The sequence below is a fragment of the Chelonus insularis genome, unplaced genomic scaffold (assembly GCF_013357705.1).
Source record: "Chelonus insularis isolate UGA/USDA-ARS -01 unplaced genomic scaffold, ASM1335770v1 scaffold_714_pilon, whole genome shotgun sequence".
NCBI lineage: Eukaryota > Metazoa > Arthropoda > Insecta > Hymenoptera > Braconidae > Chelonus > Chelonus insularis.
Window position 1 is genome coordinate 2,613,094 of NW_023276795.1, and position 14,129 is coordinate 2,627,222.

A 14,129-nucleotide genomic window follows, 5' to 3' on the forward strand; every position below is an offset into this window, starting at 1 on the left:
AGAGAATAAAAATACTTATCCTAGTGTAATAAATTTAATACTAAATAACTTGTTACGAGAATTAATAACATCATAAAACAACTATAAAAACTTTATCTTAAAAAAATGTACTTTCTAAAGTGAATAAATATATTAAATTTAAAAAAGAATTTTTATTTTATTTAAACTTTAATCTTTGGATGAAAAATTATTTCATTTTTTGAATGTTATAAAAAAGATTTTAAAGATAAAAAAAATAATTGAAAATTACCTCACAATATCCAATGTTAAATTTTTATATTAAAGTCTAGATTGGAAAGTGATTTTAAAAATCTACAATACTTTGTATCGAATTTAATATGTGTTGCAATGAATGATTTTATATAAAACGAAGGATGAGTGAAATTACAAACGATGAATCAAGGTAGTAATATACCTCGCGTCCCTGAAGCAGTATGTACAGATTAAATTGGGTAGTAATCTTATGATGAGGCCCTGAAACATTAATTTGTCTCGTTGAACGAAAGCCTTGTCGTACGAGAGAAGTGAGAGGGGTGGTTCTTTCACAGCGACCTGTTCTCAAGAGTCTCGCGATTGTTGTGTTCGCTCCACGCGGCATACAAACATGTTACGGGTAGGTAATTATATTTACCTTTTCAGTTTTATTATTTAGGGGGTGAAGGAGTGCTCGACCTCGAACCGCTTTTCTCTACTCGTAATTCATTTTTTCCCCTTTGAATATTCATATGATGTTTTCCATCCAACCATAAAAAGGCACAAAAATTATATGAAATTATTTTTAAATTGTTCGCGCTAACAAAAATTTTTGTTTCATAAAAAAAAAATTAATCCACAAGTAAAATTTATAGATCGAAAATTTAATGTTGATTGAAGATTTGAAAGAATCATTCGAATGGCAATTCTTTCAAGAAGATATTGATGGATATTTGCAGAAAAAATATTTTAATAGAATTTTCTAGAGTAAAATAGAAACCTCACATTCATTTTTGTTCAATGTTGAATATCGAAATGAATTGAATACTTAATTTCAACTATTTTTTGTAAACCATCAATCAAAAAGCTTCACAGAACTGGAAGAGCAAATCGAATCGACCCTCAAAATCTCTTGAAAACAACCGTTGAATTTAGTGCAGTTGAAAAAAAAAATTTGAAATCAAATTATTTTCTATTGTGTGACAATCGTTATCAATGAACACAAATTGTGTCATTATTTACACTTCATTTCATCAACACCATAACCAAAATTACACTTATTGATTAACTCAAAAGAGGAAAAGAAAAGAATCTCAAAAATGTAAAGTAAAATTTCAATTTAAAAAAAAAGCAGATGTCTTAAAAGTCAAGTGACTAAAAAGCTGATTGAAGAAAATGATGAAACAGCATTTTTAATCAAGCAATCAACAAATCGATTGTCATAAGTTGCCGAAAAGTAGTATAGAGTATGTGAGTTTATTGAAGATGACTTTGAATCTGATGTATCTGCAGCGGAAGTGACGTAAGCAGAGAGAGAAAATGGTCGTGAAAATCCGATAGATCCGTGTGAGGACGAAGAGGAAAAGCAACAATCAGGCCAAAGTCTGGCATTACACTCCATTCATCTCCCCTTTTCCGCCCTTGCCCATGTTACCAAAGTTACCCCTTTACTCCTCATTCGTCTTCTCGTCCTTCTGCCTTCTCTCCAACGTATTTGGCTGACAATTCTTCATTTGCGTGCACCAAACTCCACCGACGCTACTTTCAATCAGGTAGCGAGAGTTATAAACGACGCAGCAAAGAAAAAATAACTTAAAAGATTCAACAAATAATCTAACGAAAATAAACAATCTTTTTCTCACTCAATAACATCTAATATATTCAAGTCTATTTATTCATTATTGTGTTACTCATTTCCGCCTTTTTCTCATCCAAATTCTAGTGAGTTTTCTAATGAAGATGCGATCGTCAAAAGAACTTACGTGAGAAATCGTGCGTTGATTTCCAATCAGAATTCGAGTGGGCATTCTTGGAATTTTTAGCTTACAAAGAAGACTCGATTTGGAGTGCGCTGATTGCGGTAGTTGTTTCGAGCCCATTGCTGCGTACTAGGGTCAAGAGGGGGGGGACATTTCCTATGACATAGTTAGGCAGTATGTACTATCCATACGATTCGTATAGACCGTCGTCATTTGGACAGTATTGTCAGAGACCAGTCCATCCAGGAATACGGAATTTCTACAGGGCCAACGATATCCTAGATTTATGCAATTTTTTTCACTGACGAGTTACTTTTTATTGCACAATCGCTTCTCATTCAATCAACTCTTTAACGTGTACTCAACATCTTTTTATAATCTTTACAATTTTATCGGAATATTAAAATGGTTCACTTCAACTTTACTTCGTGATTATAAAAGTTGGATTCATTTTTAATTGTTATTTAATTTTTATTGAATATTTTATGCTCAGTCATTTTTTTTTGTTCATTTTAGAATATTTTTTAACATGAATAAAATTGTTTTTTTAACAAAAGGTCAAATAATTTTGTTTATTTTCTATTTTTATTTATTAATAAATATTAATTATTACTTTGATGATATATTTAATGCTCTAATAACCCTCAAATCACTCTGAAGTAATTATTTGTTTATTATTTACCGTGTTCATGTTGCTAATAAAGTTGTTTTGTGCTCATTAAAATTGAAAAACTGAATTTCCTTTCAATCTATGTGGAAAAATTGTTCTTTATTTTATTATTCAGCTTTTATTATTCAATGTATAAACATTAAAAATTTTCCAAAGTTTTAATTTCGATGAATATATTTGTTTAATATTATAACTAGTTAATAATAACCTCTAATGATATTTTTTCCAAACAATTTTCATCACATCATTAAATCTCACATATTTTTTCCCCCTAAAAGTATGCAATTAATTAGCAATTATTTGCACATACGCATTACTCTGACCTACTTTATGGCTCATTAACCAATTATTGAATGTATGAAGAAAACATATAATTAGTATCTAATTTATAATTACTTACCTATGCGCCGCTCTTTATATCAGCCGCCAAAGACTTCAAATGATATGGCATGTTCTGAAAAAGAAAGAAATTCCCTGGATAAAAAAATTATCTAATGTTTAAAATATCAATTTAAAATTAGATCTGAGCCGTATGATAAAGATGTTAATCAAAAAGTCCATATTGGAAGCCAAGAAGAATAATAAAGTTTGCAGGCAAAAATACGTGAAGAAAATTTATAAATTGATCCATATTAATAAGATGAGCGAATTCACGTCCGTCAAATTTTTGCATAAATTTGAATTGGCTCGCAGAATTGCCTCACGGCAAGGGTTGCACATTTGAATAATCGGGTATAATTCTGGGGTTTCCCAGTGTAAAATGTTGGTAATAAAATCTGGTTGGTTATGTCGAAACATTTACCGTCGCTACTCAGCGGTGTAGTGCTTCTACAGATTATTGGACATATGTTCTTGCAGATATGATTAACGCAAAAAAATATAGAAAAAGGAATTTTTTGAATATAAAATTCACATCATAAATGTCGGATATTTAAAGAAAAAATTAACGTACATGACGTAGTAAAGGTATGCTGTATTGAAAAAAATCTAGAACTGGCAAATGTTTTTCTAGTTTCCAGTCTGTTTGAATTAATGAAAATGTTTTCTCAACTGCAAAGTATATATTTTCATTTCCAATGTCCAGACTCTAGAGTCCTTTTAAAGTCTTTTCAAATATCGAAGATGAGATATAGAGAAAACAAATGAAAACAAAATATGAAAAATAAGCATAGCAATTACAATATTCTTCTCCTTATAAGACAGAATCAGTTCAGAGACTATAAAACTGCGGCTACAAAGTTCAAGGATGATCAAAGGAATAGGTAAGAAAGAGAATAAGGAGGGCTGGACCCTTGGCATGCGGTCCCGAGACGCAAGATCGCCCTCGAAGCCATTTCATCCTCTGGCAGATTAAAAGCAATCTTATTATACCGAATGACGAGGTCACGTGATCAATCACAAAAACACACAACGGAACTATCGACTCTAATGCGGCTGACTGAGACGACTATGCCAGAAGAATGGCCACCCGTTGAGATGAAGGAATGTGGAATTGTGTCGCAGGGCCGACGAGTATCTTCCCTTCGCCCTGAGGCTCTTCAACTCATATCAAATATCATTCCATCTCATTACCTCTATTATTATTGCCTGATAGTACACATAATCATTGCATTTCTCATTGCCTTTATCACAGTCTGGAACGAAACCACTATTTCATTTGCACCACAATAATCCAACAACAATTTCAAGTTCCTAACAAGAACAATTTATAGTTCATTAATTTGAATATCACTTAAACAAAATAAAATTAAACGATTTCCAAACCCATTTTGTAAATTTAATTTTAAATCTGTTCAGAAGTTAAAAATGAGTATGAAGTGTAATCATGTTAGCTTTTTATTATAAAACTATTTTCTTTGCGAATATTAGAAAAGTATATAAAATAGTTAATTTAGGTGTTCACATAATATAATATAATAAAAAGATATGAAAGAGTTGAGATTAAGCTCATTAATCATCTTTTTTATTGCTCGAAAAAAATATTATTATCGTTTATCATATTAGATACAAGAGTGACCAGTTCTATTATAATGAGTATAATGACTATTTCGTTGATGTCAAATCTTATTGGGTAGAAAGCCTTCAAATGTCTTATAGCTGGAATGGAAGAATTAAATCGAGGTGCTGAGAAAAGACAAATATGAGATAATACGTCATAAGATGAGATCCAACATTTTGGACTTGACTGACGTGAATGACGATCTTATGAATTAGGTGGCGTATAAATGGGTTTTAATTGGTTTTTGCTCTTATACCAAAAAGCTCATCTGAATGAGGCGCGAAAGTGGTAGAAAAAAAACTTGATGGATAATAAAAGATTGCACGTTGGTAATAACTTTGATTTTTTTCCTTCTTTTTTATACCATTGTGACAGTGAATTACGTGGCAATAACACATGTCTTTAGAGACTAATGAACCTTAAGTTCGTGTTGCTGTGATCTCATCATGCCCATATAATATATTCGAATTTCTTCAACCGCCAAATTAGCAAGGATATTTCGATTTTTAAAAAATAGCAGCAATTTAACAAATTATTTTCTTCAAAACTGATTAAAAATATAACATGGTTTATTAAATTGACATGCGATGTCGAAAATTGTTCAAAAATTAGAGCACACCTGTCATTGGGTTAAAAATTAACAGCATTTCTTCAAGATTGTTACAAACGGTTCAAAGAAATGAAAATTACAATGATAATACGATAGGGGGGTTCATGTAATTGTCAGAAAATGCATGTACAGGAAGAAATAATCTCACTTTTGATCATGCAGGTGGATCTTTTGCATTCACATGTAAATTCATGTCAACGGCTTTCCTTATACTCTTTTATCTTGGCTCTCGTCAAAAAAAAACATGTTGTAATAATCTTATTTAACTCGTTTACATTCGAATACAATATTTTCTATTCACCAATTTATCACTGCGAATAGTTATTTTTGATAATGATTCAATTAATTATAAATTATAATTTTATTTCTTTCGTTTCTTTATTATTGTAAACATTAATATATAATGAGAAACTGGAAGGTTACTTTTTTAACATACGTCGAGTTTCTGAGAAAACAGATGAAAATCTTGGACAAACGAAAACCAGTTGCACTCTCAGCCACGCGGCAACGTTTCTCGTTCACATTGCGTTCTGGTCGCATTACTTAGCGTGCACTCTCATAGATCCTATCAGAGTCCAAGTACCAACCAACAGCTCTAAAATACTTGGATAATCTTCTGGAGAGAAAAATTCAATAGTAGAACTTTTCTTCAAAGAAATACATCTGTAATAATTCTTGGAAAAAATTGTAACATGAATGCATTCATTTTATAAATTATATTCATATTTACATAAAGCGGAAAAAAAAAATAATATTACATCAATATTTTTCATGTTTTATTCATATTTAGTTTTTAATTTAATTGTTGATGAATATTTGAATAACATCTTAATAGAAAAATTCAAAAGGTTGACAAGCAAATAAATATTTTATATCTACCAAGAAATAAAATTATGTATTTAATGATTCTCAGAGTTCTCTACTCTCATGGAAAGTAAACAAAAAATCACATCAGGTTTTTGTATGAAATTTAATTTATTATTCAGACCCATTTTAAATTTTGCGAAATTTAACAAAATAAAAATGAGTGCTATTATATTTTAAATTTGATACATTTCTCTAGAATGCTTTGACTAAATGTCTTATGTAAATTTCTATAAATGAGTATTTAATTACAGGAATTTATCAGTGTTCCTGTTATAGAAGTTTGATAATAAAAATGTATTTAGGTATGGAAAAGAGACATTATGATTGTTAATAAACTTGTACAAAGGTGGTCACTCCTAGTTAGTAGCAATAATGAAATATTTGGATAAAAGAAAAGTTGATAGAAGTTTAACTTCAATAATTAGAAGTTCTCCAACAGGATATATATTTTTTTACACATCTTCATCTCTGTTTGTACTCATTTATAATATTAATTTGCTTACTCTTTAAGCAGTCACTCATAATTATGTACAATACTTCACCGGGCTACTTTGCCATCTAATTTATGATGAATCCAACACACTAACCAACTATTCATTAATAATAAATTATAAAAAGCTTTTTCATGCAGCCTGTAATTATTCAAATTCAACAGTAGTACATTCCTATCAAAATAAATACACATAAATAATTATTTTACTCTAGTAAAAAGAAGTAACACGAGTCTTCTGTATCACATTGCCATGAGACAACACTAAGAAGTTTTTTTTTCATATCTGTCTGGAAAATATGGCTTCCAGAGATCATGGACCTCTATTCACACCATTCTAGATGATCTCAACTAGAAAAACAATATTCGTAGATCAGAAATAGTTTCATTTTTAATAATACTGACAACACACTGGGGTCGCAAGACCTTTACATTGTGATACCAGGATAGAGACTCTGTAACATGTTCTTTAAACTGTTTCTTATCATTTGAATGTTCATTGGCATCATTTCTGACCATCAAAGTAAAAATAGTAATTCAACTGAAAAATGTGTTTGAATGATTCAAGTATTTATCACTAAAAAATTTGCAATTCCATGAAAAAATAACAAATTCAGATTCTACACCCAATAATCTATTAAGATGATCAGAATTATCGAGTTACATGCAGCCATAGATCACAAAGTCATATATTCTGAAGACATTTAAGCACTCATACATACGGAAATAGTTTAAAGACCTTTGAGAGACACTGGAACATGAAGATATGATAAGAATGCCAATTCTAATATCAAGAGCCATGACAATAAATTTCTCTAGAAGAAAGTAAAAAAATGACTGAACAGAAAGCGACGAATAAACAGCAAGAGAGGTCAGAGATCAAATTTGAAGGAATAAAAAAAATATCATTGAAAACTAAAGAGGAAATGTATTTCAACGACACATTGGTAAATAAAGAAAAAAGAAGGTGGATGAAGAAGAATCGCACGCGACTTTCATCGGTGACTGTGCTAGAGAGTCAAGGAAAGATTCCTCGTCCTGATATTACGAACGAGCGCGAGTATAATTTTTATGGTGACCCTCGGCACGGAAGGGCGGTCGCTGTGGCGGCATTGCAGTGTTATAGTGTAGTTGTATAGTAAAGAAAGAGAGACAAGAGATAAGAGAGGGTTTTTTTCAGGTATTTACGATGGCACTCGACCGGTGACATGGGTTTCTGGGACCAATGAATTTTAATTCCTTTCCCATCCCGCTCAGTCGGACAGCTAACCATTCTTCCTCCAGCGAAGAGATGCTTGGCCAAGGGGCATCGGAGAGCTGAGGATTCCCGGCACGACAGCAGCCCCGCTGTGACACCAGAACGATGATTTAATATTTTAAGAAAATGAGAGGGTCCACCCTTAATTTAACCGCGAACGCGGATTGGGATCTGTTCCAGGCAGCAGGGGATCTAGGAATTCATTTCAAATATCCAAGCAATTCGACACTTTAGAAATGTTACTTCCAATCCTGACATTTCTCATTGTCTATCCTACATTTGTATTATGCAAATTGTCAAACACTCATCTAATAACTCACAATAATTAATCCATTTATCAACCATTTGAGTCCACTCAGAAATACTTTCCGCTCATGACAGTTCATTTTGATAAATGTCTTTGCAAACATTCATTTTAATTATTATAATCCAAACTATGTGTTCAACTTGACGACTAATTCAATACAATATTTATGAATAAATGAGTATCCATTAAATAATTATTTTTTATCAATACTTTTGAGAGGAAGTAATTGTGTAAATATAATAGCAAAGTTGGACAAAGTTTTTGCCAATAGTTTGGTAATATTATCAAATTATTTGAAGCTCCGATGAATCAATTATTATAATGAAAAGTTTATATATGATAATAATTTTCTTATAAACTAACTGTCTACTGACTGTACCACTAACTCGATTTTCCAGATGGTATCATGTTTGCGACCTAGTTAAGCATCATTACCGCGCGTTCACGTAATATCTCCAAGAGACTCAAATTGAGGAAACATGGTCGAACTTAGCATTTAATTAATTTAGCCTCGTTATTAAGTTTACATCAACTCTGTTGTTTGTAGATCCTCATTGCTTCTCCTTACCATAGTTTACAGACTAAAGTCTACGTTGTATACAATATCCTTCCTTTTTAGTATTTTAACATTTTGTCTCTTCAAACTTTCTTACTTCCACCAAGCATATTTTTGTAGCTTCCACATCCACTTTTCTTTTATTTCATTCGGATATTTTTTTTTTTCTACTTCATATGTTTTTTTTTTGCAAAATACAATAGAGTAGATTTAGAAATTCGTTGATTTTCAAATGAATAGAGTAGCTCTCCCGCATTCCAAGACGACGAGACCGGGACACTAAAGCGAAAGAAAAAGGGAAGACAGAGAAGAAGAACTTGCGACAAAGGACATTGGCGTGGGACATGGATTGAGGGAAACTTGGCTTCTCTCTTCGACTTACTTGTACACATCAATTCTCTCTGTCACTGTCCTTCGTCTGGAACGTCAAGCCTCCACAGCATCTCGGCGTTGCCGGCTCGCTGAAACTTGGCCCGCAACATCCGCGCTTCATCTTTTGCGTTTGCATTAAAACGAATCCTCGATGAGTTCATTTTCGTCCACACAATTATTTACCTTTTTTTTTAAAGACAATAATAATCATCCTTCGCCTTAATTTCAACTGTCTAATCATCTGTCGGGTTTCTTTAATCCTTTTCTGATCTTTATTTCAATTGGCATTGCTTTTAAAGCCTGATACGTTAATTATCCAAATAAATATTGAGATTAAAATATTTTTAATCAATAAAAGTGTTTATTTACTTGAAACCACAAAAAAAGCTTAATTATTTTATAAAATAAATTATTTTGATTTAAATAATGAAGTTTAAAATGATTTAATCCACTTTTTTCTGTTAATTTTTTTTTTTTTAAAGTTCTAAAAAGGGATTTAAATTGAATGATGAAACAAAAAAATTGTAAGTTTAAAATTATTGATAGAAAAAACAACAGAGAGAAAATTGATAGCCATAACCTGTCTTTTGTTTCCCGTAAAATAAATAAAAATTAATAGCCAAGGAAAAAGTAGGAGTAGAAATTGATTGTTTAAAAGGATCTAAACAATATAAAAGTAAAAAAAAATCTATCAAGGATAAGTCATGTTATATTTGTAACGCCCTAGTTCTTTTTGGCAAAGTGAACAGACAGGCGTGTCGAGAGTGCGGCATCGACGCGTCCTGAAATGGTCAATGCTTTGGTCACGGTGAAGGCGTGTGATGTAATTGAAATGTAACCCCATTGTTAAACCATAATTGACTGATACCATACCAAAACCCTAACACACAACGGCTGTCTCAAGCTACAATCCAACAAGCGATTCATCCACACAAAAACACCAATCAAGATGTACACTAGCTAAATCGATCCTCAGTTTATATAACAAAAAGGAAGCCGAAAAAAGAATGAAAATGAATTATCTAGCGATCTCCACTGATCAAACAATTAATTACAACTAATACACAAGCGATAAGAAAATGTAAATAGTCGTAAATATCAAATTGGACAGAAAAATGTGTGATTATCTCAGGGAAACAAGATAAGCTAATCTATGTTTATAGATAGTGAAGGGTCACCTCGGTTAGTTCGGTGGATATCTCCAACAGTCAGGCAGACGTCGCCGGCGGAGTTGAGAATAGTGGCGGACAAGGGTGCAGTATACCAGGGACTTAATTAATAACCTCGGTAATTGAACGCCGTTCGATTTACAAGATAACTAGCTTGGACTGTTGGCCTGAGTGTTCTCTACTACGTTGATACTCAGCCATACACTCTAGTTATTGTGAATCAATACCTCTTGAGTATATGCGAAATCAGGATAGAACATAATTATGTTTACTTTGAGTACCTTTTGATTTCCCTGAATCAAAACAATATTACTTAACAAATAAAAATCATTTCAAGATGCCTTTTTTTAAATATCCTCGCTCCAATTAGAGGGAAATTTTTTTTTATGAATTTGTATTAAGGTTTTTAATTAATGAAGGGAATAAATTTTTTTTCGGTGTCCCTTTTTGTTTACTTGTAATGATTAGAGTTTCAATGAATACTCTATTGATGATTTTTTTTTTTTTAAAGAAATATATCTTTTTATTGGATCTTTTATTTAGTTTTTATTAATTAAGATTAGTTTTAAAAATTAGAGTACGTTTAATAAAATATTTTTATTTACTTTAGAATTTTTTTGAAAAGATTCCATGAAACATTAGAGAGATGGAATTATTCCAATAAAAAACTAGAAAAGCTCAAGCCAAGCTTTTAGGTAAAATCCAACCAATCATTCTAGTTTCAAAAATATTTTCCATCGACTATTTTTCTGTGCCAGTCATCAACCCTGATTCGAGAGCATTGTCACCCCTATTTCCACTCCAATAATCTAAAACTCCAATTAATTGTACCCAATGCTAAAACAATCCAGCTAAAAAATCATAATTAACCCATCAAAGCTCTTAAAAAAAAAAAGAAGGAAAAAAAAAATATTTCCACCTGAGAACAATTCCTGTTGACTCATTAAGTTTTTAAAAATTTTTTGTATACATTTGCACACATTTTTAAGAATATGAAAAGCGTGAGAACGTAAATGTATGTCGTAGAACATCACAAGAAACTGGTCAAGAGGGAGTAAAGAAATGCTTGGCAAAGTGGAAGGGTTTGAGTCTCACGAGTCGTAGAGCCTAACCGCGTACTCGAACTCAAACAGCTTTAAGTCCGTGTACCGGGGCAAACAAAACAGCGCGCTAATTGCTTACGTCACTCGGCAAGTCAATGGACTATTCTATCCTTCTCTTGTATTCGCTTGCAAACGCGGCGAGCAACGTTCTGAGTCATGCGAGGGTCGAGGAGGTCTCGGGTTTCAATTAAATCGCATCCACGCACTGTTTACCCCGTATAAACGACGACTCGCTTGAACGCAATATGCCGGTAATGACGAACAGAAATGATGACTCGTTACCCTACAGTTGAATCTGTACTTCTATTGTGTAAAAACTTGCAAAAATTCAACATAGGAAAAAAAAATAATGTTTGTCATGAAACAAATGAAATAAAATAAATAAATGCACTGGATAATTGAGTGTAAAGGTTGTAAAATAGAACGATATTTTTCTGTCGATTGTTTGAAGAGTGTGTCCGAGTGTCTGTTTAATCAAAAGAAACTTGACAGAGTAATTTGAAAGGTTCTTCTTGCTCACATATTGGTTATAATGTGTTAGGAAGCGGTCCCTTTGAGTCAAGTGAAGGCATAATACCTTTCCAGAAAAGTAGAAGGCGAAGGTGTGACTTTCTTCCACGTTTCTAAGAAGAAGTTTGCAGACTAAACAGGGTTTGAGTCTTAAACGGGCTGTCCAGACGTCCTACCCGACAACTTCCTGAGATAAGCTGGTACGATAGAGGTGTAAGTACTCTTTTCTCTTTTCCTCCTTGTGATCTTACAAAATCTCTCACTTTAACTCATTCTTCCTCTCTTCTAACTCTTGTATATATATATGTATACCTATCTTATCTACTACAAACAAGAATTACGTTTGCTACGTAATCTTAGCGGGCCTGCGATTTATTATCCAAAGTACCTAGAGATCCTACGGAATCACAGACTGCTGCACAGAACATTTACAGAGTGTGAAAAAAAACGTATTACTAATGTTTGTGATTTTAAAAGGTTTCTTATCTATTTTATCGGAATATTCAAATGAATATTTGAATTTTATTAAAATACCATTTTTTTTGTGTATTCAAATGATAATAGAAATTGCTTTTCAAGCTTTTAATGAAATTATTATCAAGTTTATCAAGTTATGGAATTTTTTTTTAACCAATACAAGGCAATATTTCTTTCATTAATTAATCTCTATTGATAATTCATTATTTATCTATTAATAGTGCTATTCAATAAGATCTGGTGTAGATATTTATAAATTTATATGCTTGAGTTAAGTATAATTCTTACAGACAAAATATCTGTTCATTTGAATTCATTTATTCATAAATAATATTTTCTAACTCAGGTCTATAAATTTGGAAATTTTATTTATATTATCGTATTTGATTTAAATTATTTTTAAATTAACATATCTTTGACGTTACTGAACTATTAATTATTCATTTAGGTATTTTAATATGGAGTTTTAATTTATTTTTTTGGGCTTCCTCAAGTTTTCCTTGATACTTGGACGATAAGGATCTCAATCACCAGACAATCTATTAGTGATTATTTAATAGCAATAGTAGTTGATGTTTTTTATAATTTTTATGGCAATCAATTAAAGTTTTTATGTTTATATTATCTGAGAATAGACTAATGGATTCTAATGAATTTATAATTAAATAATTAATAATTTAATGATCTTTATATAAAAAAAATTAAAAAGTATATTTAATTAACATATTTAAAAAATTCTTTTCATCTCTGCTTCAACAATAAATATTTTTTCTTTCATGTAAGCAATATTTCTTTATCACAAATAAATTCTCATAATAAATAAATAATCTTGCAGTTAAAAATAATTCATATCTTTTTTCTACCTATGAATAATTTATTTCCCATCAAGTATCTTTATAAAAATATATTTTTATGTGTTGATGCAACTTTTTTACAACTTCAAAATAACGAATTCATAACTCCATCCACTGTAAACTTTATTTACGATTTTCCTTCGACTCCAGAGCTGAATTTTTGTTTCAATATCAGTGATAATATTGCAATGAGCAATCATCTTATTTCTCGAGGGGATATTAATTCAATTCTACGATAACGAAATTATATTGCACGCGAGGGGGAGGGAGGAGGGATTGAGTAGGAAATGGTTGAAACTAATATAAAGCAATAGTACTCCTCCTTGCTTGCTCAGTATATTTCTTTTGAACGTTATTTCGCATTTTTGTGCGTCTTTTTTACTCATTTCATCTCTTTCTTGCACTCACCAAAGTCCCTCTCTGGTCCCATGGCAATTCTCATTCCCCCCGTGTAACCCCAAGGGGTTAGTTTTCACGCGGGTTGGGCGAGTAATATGAGCTGCCACTCAAGGGCCGCCCTGTATTACTGGCCGAGTAATTATAGCGACTAACACAACAGACATGGAAAGATCACCAACATGCGAATACACTTCTGCCACTACAATACATAGTAACATTATGAGTTTGAATTGTTGCAAGAGAATGACGGGGTAGAGTACAGGTTGATGGGCAGAGAATGAGAATTGGAAACCAGGATCTGCAGCAATAATGGATTGCAGAATTAAACATGAATTCTAGCATCTTTTTCAATGTTTTTATCCCTACATGTGTATGAGGATTGCACATTTTATCGTTTTTCTATGGAAACTGTTTTAATAAAAAAATTTATCTACCATTTTATGAGATAGTATACACTCTTTCTCAGTATTTCTGTCTCGTCCGATCCATTTTATTTTTAATTATTTACATTGTCCATTTTACAGACAGTTAAGAGA

General features: G+C 31.7%; 1 protein-coding gene across 7 annotated transcripts in view; it reads right to left on the bottom strand.

Moving 5' to 3' along the window:
- LOC118074029 (LIM/homeobox protein Lhx2) overlaps positions 1-14,129 on the bottom strand; it is a 180,270-nt gene that overhangs the window by 71,888 nt on the left and 94,253 nt on the right. For all 7 annotated transcript variants that reach the window (XM_035094910.1, XM_035094908.1, XM_035094912.1 and 4 more), the window contains one exon: positions 3,023-3,076. The gene's annotated coding sequence lies outside the window, so the exon portion shown is untranslated. The remainder of the gene's footprint in view (positions 1-3,022; positions 3,077-14,129) is intronic.